Source organism: Ascaphus truei, chromosome 8 (genome assembly GCF_040206685.1).
Source record: "Ascaphus truei isolate aAscTru1 chromosome 8, aAscTru1.hap1, whole genome shotgun sequence".
Classification (NCBI taxonomy): Eukaryota; Metazoa; Chordata; class Amphibia; order Anura; family Ascaphidae; genus Ascaphus; species Ascaphus truei.
The window spans coordinates 24,936,595-24,946,709 of NC_134490.1; positions in this window are offsets into that span (position 1 = coordinate 24,936,595).

Here is a 10,115-nt window from a genome sequence, read left to right on the forward strand (position 1 = left end):
CACTATCCTTTCACGATTTTATCACTGTGGGAGTGCCACCTTGGACCTTTTCTGATTCAAATGATTTTGTCTCTGATAATTCATTATAAATTGTATAACTTAGGGGGCACTGAATGGGGAAAGTGTTTACCAATCAGGTGGCACCCTTAGCCCACCCTGATCTTACGAGAGAGCCAACAAAGATAAGGGCGAGGCGGAAAAGTATAGGGTTTGCCCCCGTGCAACTCTTGTTAAACACAGTAACATCAGACAAAAGGGAGCAGCCAGTGGAAATCAACCTGCTCCCAAATTTAAATAACGATTAAAAAATACTTCTAGGTGTCAGATTTGGGTAAAAAAGGCATCAAATCGCCCAGATGCGACCCCTAAACATGTCACTGACAATCTGTCATTAGTTCACTTTGGGGTCTAGGAGAGATTGTCCCTTGAAAGTGCACATAGTACATGGGCGGGAGGAAGATGACGCATCTCAAATCCTTAGTCATTATCACAGTTATTTAAACACACTGTTTAAAGCCAAAAGAGAGATGTCATGGACCAGCCAACATCTAAAGTTGTCCCATGTCTATTTAATATGTTGTGAGGCCGCTTTCCACTGCTATAGAAGACTTCAGCTCCCTTCAAATTAATTGGAATAAAATCTCCTCAAGCACGGGGAACTAGCTTCTCAGATTATTGAACAGAGGCGTTGTTTCACAACAACATGCTAATGGTGCAGTCCCACTTAAGATGATGTTGCAATAAAGCGAGAGAACTCAACCATGTAACACCTCTCTTCCAGTTTTATTACAGTTTAAAAAAAAAAAATGAAAGCACCGTCAGCATATCAAAGCCTTTTTTGGTTCGGTTACATAGGGTTCAGGGCCATATTTACTTGGCAGTGCTCATCCATAAAACTTTTCAGCGCGTCTTAGTTAATAAGGCTCCTTTATTATTCATACGATTAGCTTAGTGAATAATGCACAAATGACGCGGGAGAAAATAATGACCGTTCGTGTTTTCGGTAATATCACATTATTTGCCCTGATTAAACTGAGTTTAGTCAATCCGGGCCAAAATGTGCATGAATCACAAGAATTATCGGCACAGTCGATTTCGTATATGCTATTACCACAAGATGGCAGCGTTGCACACCTCAACCTGCGTTTATACAGCTAGTGATAAAGCAGCAATCCCCAGTTCTGTTTAGTTTACCTGAATTGGGGTTCCCCTGACTTCAGGGGGGGGGGGGGAGAGGGTGACCCGTGGTTCCCTGACCTCCGGCGACCTCCCTGGGTCCCGAGATATTAAGTATTTTGTGCAGGTCTTGACACCAAAAACTAAAATATGGCTGAGGGATTTTGCATGGAAAATCCCAATGTCATCTACTTCCAATGATGCTGCAACCTTTTATTGGGCGCTACAGATAGCCCTGACCCCACGGCCATTTTTAGTTCCCCGGGCATGCTTGCCCTGTGGACAAACCTGCTGGCTAATCAGGAACACTGAGGTTATAGGTTCAGTCCCAGTGAATTATGGAACATCAGTCATGTGTTTAATAGTGTTTAATAGGGTAAAACTGGCTGATTGTTGACGTTTTAAGCCTTAATGTCTAAAAATAAATTTCTATGGTTAATTCTGACAGTGTTGGAAAATCTTGTAGACTAAAAATGTATAGTGACCTTTACTGCCCTTTGTTGCCCGGTCCCTCCCTTATCAGCGTCCTATTTCCTAAATGGGATTCCAACATAGCAGGAATGTCCATAACTGAATCAGATTGAATTTTAAAAAAATGGTTTATGGTGGGTTTGTAGGGGAAAAGGTTTCTAAACTACAATAAATTCTTCTTCTTAAAAACCAAGATGTGGTAGAAAACACCTGCAGCCCGCCCACAGGTAATATTCCTGTCCGAATCCTAATCATTTCAAAATCACTATATGACGTTTCTTGTTGACCATTTAAAAAAGTGCCAGTCCTCCACTTACCCCCACAAAAATAGTCCTGTTTATACTTGTATATACTTTCTTCAAGGTATGAATCACTTATGTTACAATCTATGAAACCCTCAGTCCTTAATCTTCTGTGGTTTTTAAGAGGCAATCCTACCCAGGACTGAAGTATACTAATGTCAATAACATGTTTAAGGGGTTACCAGTGCTACAAAGGGGTTACAAAGAAAACACTAGATTGACAAACTCTTCCCCATTCAGAGCCCGCCCCCAAGAAATGCAATTAATAATTGAATTCCAGAGAAACAAAGGCAACACATTTGCTTTTTAGCATGGTTATATTAGATTAAGGAAGCCAGCTAGAGTGTTACATTTTTTACACAATGTAAAGGTACCATTAAGTGGAACTGCACCTTTAAGTTAGCTAGAAATGCATCTTGGTGCACAGCCAAGCTTAATTTCTCCATCACTTCTTCTACTTGTGGCTCAAAGTTATAGTACCCACAGTGATCTTGGTGAAGTGTAGTTCTGTTGTAAGTTGTGATAACTTTTATGGGAGTTGTTTCTTTGCGGAATTCTAGTGCACAGAGCTTTCCAAACCTCACAGGTCCCTTATTCAAGTGTGCTCATATAGACCCATATTTAATATGCTTTGAAGTCCTCTTCCACATACTGGAGAAGATTTCAGCCCCAATTATTTAAACGGGGTGGATGTCTTCTCCAACACTGAGAAGCGACTTCACAGCGTATAGAACAAGTGTGCTATAGTGTGTGCCAGAATAGTGCATATAGTGTCTTAAGGCTGAGCACATGTATACTAACCACCAATAATCAGAAATGAGATGCAGAACCGTAGAGCCAGGCGGGAGTGTGACATTAAAAGGTAATGTTTCTCATAAAGATAAAAATAATGCAGGAATTGCTTTGTATTAAACGTTATAGTGCGGATACGCGCATGATATATACAGGGTGTCCACACTAAGAGAAACGGACATGAGGAAAGTAAATACACCGAGCCTCGTTTAATACCCTGTATAAGCAAAGCTGCTGAATTAGAGAAGACCTGCCAAAGCACACGGTCCCACCGTGCCTGGCCGCCATCGGGGTGGCCACATCCCGCCCTCCACTGCCGCCCCCCTCTCCTCTGCTGCCCACTCTCTTCATCTGTTGCCCCCCTCTCTTCCTCTGCTGCCCGCTGCCGCCCGTCTCCTCCTCTGCCGCCCGTCTCCTCCTCTGCCGCCTGTCTCCTCCTCTGCCGCCCGTCTCCTCCTCTGCCGTCCGTCTCCTCCTCTGCCGCCTGTCTCCTCCTCTGCCGCCCGTCTCCTACTCTGCCGCCCGTCTCCTCCTCTGCCGCCCGTCTCCTCCTCTGCCGCCCGTCTCCTCCTCTGCCACCCGTCTCCTCCTCTGCCGCCCGTCTCCTCCTCTGCCGCCCGTCTCCTCCTCTGCCTCCCGTCTCCTCCTCTGCCGCCCGTCTCCTCCTCTGCCGCCCGTCTCCTCCTCTGCCACCCGTCTCCTCCTCTGCCGCCCGTCTCCTCCTCTGCCGCCCGTCTCCTCCTCTGCCTCCCGTCTCCTCCTCTGCCGCCCGTCTCCTCCTCTGCCGCCCGTCTCCTCCTCTGCCGCCCGCCTCCTCCTCTGCCTCCTGTCTCCTCCTCTGCCGCCCGTCTCCTCCTCTGCCGCCCGTCTCCTCCTCTGCCGCCCGCCTCCTCCTCTGCCTCCTGTCTCCTCCTCTGCCGCCCGTCTCCTCCTCTGCCGCCCGTCTCCTCCTCTGCCGCCCGCCTCCTCCTCTGCCTCCTGTCTCCTCCTCTGCCGCTCGTCTCCTCCTCTGCCGTCCGTCTCCTACTCTGCCGCCTGTCTCCTCCTCTGCTGCCGCTCGTCTCCTCCTCTGCCGTCCGTCTCCTACTCTGCCGCCCGTCTCCTCCTCTGCCGCCCGTCTCCTCCTCTGCCGCCCGTCTCCTACTCTGCCGCCCGTCTCCTCCTCTGCCGTCCGTCTCCTCCTCTGCCGTCCGTCTCCTACTCTGCCGCCCGTCTCCTACTCTGCCGCCCGTCTCCTTCTCTGCCGCCCGTCTCCTCCTCTGCCGCCCGTCTCCTCCTCTGCCGCCCGCCTCCTCCTCTGCCGCCCGTCTCCTCCTCTGCCGCCTGTCTCCTCCTCTGCCGCCCGTCTCCTACTCTGCCGCCCGTCTCCTCCTCTGCCGCCCGTCTCCTCCTCTGCTGCCCGCCTCCTCCTCTGCCGCCCGTCTCCTCCTCTGCCGCCTGTCTCCTCCTCTGCCACCCGTCTCCTCCTCTGCCGCCCGTCTCCTCCTCTGCCGCCCGTCTCCTCCTCTGCCGCCCGTCTCCTCCTCTGCCGCCCGTCTCCTCCTCTGCCGCCCGTCTCCTCCTCTGCCGCCCGTCTCCTCCTCTGCCGCCCGTCTCCTCCTCTGCCGCCCGCCTCCTCCTCTGCCGCCCGTCTCCTCCTCTGCTGCCCCCCTCTCCAACTCTGCTGCCCCCTCTCCTCCTCTGCTGCCGCTCGTCTCCTCCTCTGCCGTCCGTCTCCTACTCTGCCGCCTGTCTCCTCCTCTGCTGCCGCCCCCGTCTCCTCCTCTGCCGCCCGTCTCCTCCTCTGCCGCCCGTCTCCTCCTCTGCCGCCCGTCTCCTACTCTGCCGCCCGTCTCCTCCTCTGCCGTCCGTCTCCTCCTCTGCCGTCCGTCTCCTACTCTGCCGCCCGTCTCCTACTCTGCCGCCCGTCTCCTCCTCTGCCGCCCGTCTCCTTCTCTGCCGCCCGTCTCCTCCTCTGCCGCCCGTCTCCTCCTCTGCCGCCCGTCTCCTCCTCTGCCGTCCGTCTCCTCCTCTGCCGTCCGTCTCCTCCTCTGCCGCCCGTCTCCTCCTCTGCCGCCGTCTCCTCTGCCCCCCTCTCCTCCTCTGCTGCCCCCCTCAACCTCCTCTGCTGCCCCCCTCTCCTCCTCTGCTGCCCGTCTCCTCCTCTGCCCCCCTCTCTAACTCTGCTGCCCCGTCTCCTCCTCTGCTGCCCGTCTCCTCCTCTGCCGCCCGTCTCCTCCTCTGCTGCCCGTCTCCTCCTCTGTCGCCCGTCTCCTCTGCCGCCCCCGTCTCCTCCTCTGCCGCCCGTCTCCTTCTCTGCCGCCCCCGTCTCCTCCTCTGCCGCCCGTCTCCTTCTCTGCAGCCCGTCTCCTCCTCTGCCGCCCGTCTCCTCCTCTGCCCCCCTCTCCTCCTCTGCCGCCCCGTCTCCTCTTCTGCCGCCCGTCTCCTCCTCTGCCGCCCGACTCCTCCGCCCGTCTCCTCCTCTACCGCCCGACTCCTCCGCCCGTCTCCTCCGCCCGTCTCCTCCTCTGCCCCCATCTCCTCCTCTGCCCCCATCTCCTTCTCTGCCGCCCCCATCTCCTTCTCTGCCGCCCATCTCCTCCTCTGCCGCCCGTCTCCTCCTCTGCCGCCCGTCTCCTCCTCTGCCGCCCGACTCCTCCGCCCGTCTCCTCCTCTGCCCCCCTCTCCTCCTCTGCCGCCCCCGTCTCCTCCTCTGCCGCCCGTCTCCTCCTCTGCTGCCCGACTCCTCCGCCCGTCTCCTCCTCTGCCGCCCGACTCCTCCGCCCGTCTCCTCCTCTGCCACCCGTCTCCTCCTCTGCCGCCCCCGTCTCCTCCTCTGCCGCCCGTCTCCTCCTCTGCCGCCCGACTCCTCCGCCCGTCTCCTCCTCTGCCGCCCGTCTCCTCCTCTGCCGCCTGTCTCCTCCTCTGCCGCCCGACTCCTCCGCCCGACTCCTCCTCTGCCGCCCGACTCCTCCGCCCGTCTCCTCCTCTGCCGCCCGTCTCCTCCTCTGCCGCCCCCGTCTCCTCCTCTGCCGCCCCCGTCTCCTCCTCTGCCACCTGTCTCCTCCTCTGCCGCCCGACTCCTCCTCTGCCGCCCGACTCCTCCGCCCGTCTCCTCCTCTGCCGCCCGTCTCCTCCTCTGCCGCCCCCGTCTCCTCCTCTGCCGCCCCCGTCTCCTCCTCTGCCGCCCCCGTCTCCTCCTCTGCCGCCCGTCTCCTCTGCCGCCCCCGTCTCCTCCTCTGCCGCCCCGTCTCCTCCTCTGCCGCCCGTCTCCTCCTCTGCCGCCCGTCTCCTCCTCTGCCGCCCGACTCCTCCGCCCGTCTCCTCCTCTGCCACCCTCCTCCTCCTCTGTTGCCACCTCCATCCCGCTCCCTCCTACTCCCTCCTCCACCGCTCTTTACCAACCACACACGCAGTTTGGTAACTACACAATAAATACAGCATTGTGAAAACGGAGAGAGATATTCACTAAAGTCTGTTGCCGGTTAACGCACCTGATCCAGCGTTCACTGCCATTCAGGTCAAGGCCAGATTGGGTGCGTTATCCCACAATGCATCTGGGTGAAAATTCCCCAGAGAATGCCTCTTCTTATTTAACCCTCTGGGTGCCATAGGGGGCAGCAGGCAGGGTGTTGCTGGTCCCACTAACACTTAAGGGGTTAATGAATGCAAGCTCTTGAAATCAGGCACAGTACCATTACTATCTTTGCAACACAGCTGCAATAAATCCAGGCCACAGAGCTTACAATTTAATAAGCAACACGTGGGCCTTTAAAGGACTGCTTTTTTCAGCTTTGTCTATGTATGACGGTAAAGGAAACCTGTTGACAATGTCTCTTATATTTAAAGAGGTAATTCGTATTTTTAAAACATATAATTGAAGCAGGAGGTCTCTGAAGCTGAACCCCAATTATTTCAGCGCTGGGGGACCCCCTGCTTTCAGAAATACCTCCATAGGGGCTGCCAGTAGCCGCTCCGCTTGGCTAGCAGGGGTCACGTAACGGCGGAGTTTCAAAACTCCCGCTCCCTGCGGACCAATAGGAAGCCGTGACATCATCAGGAGCTTTAGAAAGCAGAGAGATACCGGCGCCTCCTTAGGAGGTAAGTATCTCTGGAAGCAGGGGGTCCCCGGAGCTGCAGTTAAGGGGGTTCCGCTCCGGAGACCCCCTGCTTCAATCCTATGTTACATTTTTATTTTAAATAGTAATAAAATCGCCCGCTTGGATTGCTCCTTTAAAGTAAGAGATTTACAGCAGTGTATATGATGTCAAGAAAAAGGAAACAATTGATAAGAGATGAAAATGTGATACGCCTCATTATGTGTTACCTAACTCACCCTGTTGACACTCCCAAAATCACAAGGTGACCCACATGGAACAAAATAAAGACATTGGGGTGTATGTATTAAAGTGTAGTGTTATATAGCAAACCACATCATGGCTGAATGACCAACAGCAAAGGCTACATATATCAAATGCTAGCTTTCAGAGCAGGGGTGGTCAACTCCTGTCCTCAAGGGCCATCAACAGGTCAGGTTTTCAGGATATCTCTGCTTCAGCACAGGTGGCTCAATCAGTGGCTCAGTCTTCACTCTCCCCCCTCCCCTGCTATCGCTCAATTACCCCCTCTCATTCAATCCCGCTCCCTGAATCCCCCCCTCCTCACACTCATTTCCCCCTCTTCCCCTGGCCACACACACATACATAATTACCCCCAATGCCCACAAAATCCCCCCCACCACACAATAATTATCCCCCCCCCCACAATACACACATAATACCTCACCAATACAACACAACACTACCCCCCCAAATACTGACAGCACTACCCCCTCCAAATACAGACACCAATATCCCCCTCAAATAAAGACACCAATATCCCCCCCAAATAAAGACACCACAACCTCCCCCAAATACAGACACCACTATCCCCCCCAAATACAGACACCACTACCCACAATACAATGACCACTACCCCCCAGATATGACACCCACCCTCCCAGCTACAATAACCACTACTCCCCCCTCATATACAATTACCACTTACCTCTGGTTGTTGCTGCTGGGCCCCGGCTCCCGGCATTCCCCAGCAGCTGCCGCCTCTCCCCACGCCAGGCCTCTCTCTCCTGCCGGTGTGTGTCGGAAGCTCGGCCTGACTTCTGGGCGCACCCAGCTTCCCGGCGCGCACTGGCAGGAGAGAGAGGCCCGGCATGGCAAGAGCCAGGGTCCGGTAGTGGCAACCAAAGGCCCTGGCAGCTGGACGCAGAAGTTGCGGTACCTGTGGGCCGGGCCCCCACAGCCTCCGGGCCCAGGACACTTGTCCCTGCTCTCCCCATGTCGGTAGCCCCGGTTGGCCACTCCTGGTTTAGAGTGTTAATGAAGCCACTCACTTATGCCAGGAGAATGCCTTAAGTGTTCCATTACCAAAACCAACGTGCATGAGACAAATCTAATGGCAGAATAATAAAGCCTGTTAGCTCTGCTGAAAGCGATACTACAGTTAATCCCATATTTATTATAATTATTATTAGCGTTTATTTATAATGCACCAACATATTCCGCAGCGCGGTACAATGGTGGTACAGAGAGTTTACCATTACAGAAACAGAGTTACATACAAGTAAGGAGAAACCTTCACCAACATACAGGTAATGAGGGCCCTGCTTGAGTCGTGAGGGCTTGCTGTCTAGAGGGAATGAGGGACAATGTTGACATATAAAGGCAATGTGGCTGCTCATTGTGGAATGGAGTATACCTCAGTTTGGAGTATGGTCCAGCCCTACAGCTGATCCCATTAAGGTTTGAGGGTGGGGGTGTTAGCGGGTGTTACAAAGTGTGTAGATTAATCCAGCTGCACAGCTGGTCCCATGTTGGATGTTAGATGTGCCAGATAGGCTTCCTTGAAAAGGTGTTTTTAAATGTCTGAAAGCTGGGGGAGAGTCTGGGGGTCCGTGATAGGGAATTCCAGAGAGAGGGGACAGCACGGGAGAAGTCTTGTAAGCGGGAGTGAGAGGCGGTAATAAGGCAAGAGGAAAGGCAAAACTTGGCAGGCGTTTAGGGATATATTGGGATGAGGGCTGAGATGTAAGGGGGGACATCGTCGTTGAGAACTTTGCATGTCAGAATTAGGGTTTTAAATGTAATTCTAGAGGCTATGGGAAGCCAGTGTAGGGTTTTGCATAATGGAGCAGAAGAGGTGGAGCGGTGAGTGAGGTAGAGGAGTCTGGCAGTAGTATTTTGGATAGATTGAAGTTGGGACAGGCAGATTTATTATTATTTATAAAAGGTTTTACCAGGAACTAATACATTGAGAGTTACCTCTCGTTTTCAAGTATGTCCTGGGCATCGAGTTATGATGACAAATAATACACGGTTACAATGAGTGAAAAGGTTGAGGTGAATGCCAGCTAGGAGAAGGTTGTAGTAGCTAATGCATGACAGGTCAGGACAAGTGGGTGAATTAGGATTTTAGTGGCAGCATGAGTGAGAAAAGAAGCGGATTCTGGTGTTATTTCGGAGGTGGAGATGGCAGGACTTTGTGCAGAATGAAGGAAAGATCAGAGTCAAAGATGACTCCTAGACAGCGGGTTTGAGGTGTTGAGGAGATTGTGGTATTATTGATAGTGAGGAAGAGCGTGGGTGTAGGGGTGGCAGTGACATGTTAAGCTTCAGGTAACAGTGGGCCATCCAGGAGGAGATTGCATAGACGCAATTGATGATACAGGATAGGAGAGGGTGGGTGGGGTCAGGGGAGGAAAGGTCAATTTGATTGTCATCGGCATAGAGATGACACTGAAAGCCAAAATATTGTATTAGTTTACCAAGAGAAGAGGTGTAGGGAGAGAAGAGCAGAGAGCCAAGGACTGAGCCTTGTGGGACCCCACCAGGGAGAGGGAGTGAAGAGGAGAAGACACACGAGAAGGAAACACTGAAGGAGTGGTTGGAAAGGTAGGACATGAGCCAAGAGAAGGCTGCACCACAGAGGCCAATGCAGTATAGAGTGTTCAGGAGAAGGGGGCGATCAACAGTGTCAAAGGCGAAGTGACCCTTAGACTTAGCTGTGAGTAGGTTATTGGCCACTTTTATTAGTGCTGTCTCAGTGGAGTATTAAGCAGGGGTATTGGAGGATTGAGAGTGATGCTAAATGGTACAATTTCATAAGAAACCTTCATTCACCTGAATGGGTGGTAAGGTGTCTTCTGGCCCTTGAAGGTATCCCCAATTCCAGTTTTCTAAATCTCTTTTTTCTTAGTAGTACCTGACTTGTGAACCAGAATATAAAGGTTAATAACTAGAAAACAAGAACTGGTTGGCCGCTTGAACTTTCTCCATTTTTAACCTCGCTGTCCCTGCTCCCATTCCAAGTGTATGGTTCCCTTTTCAGTTCATAGTCAGC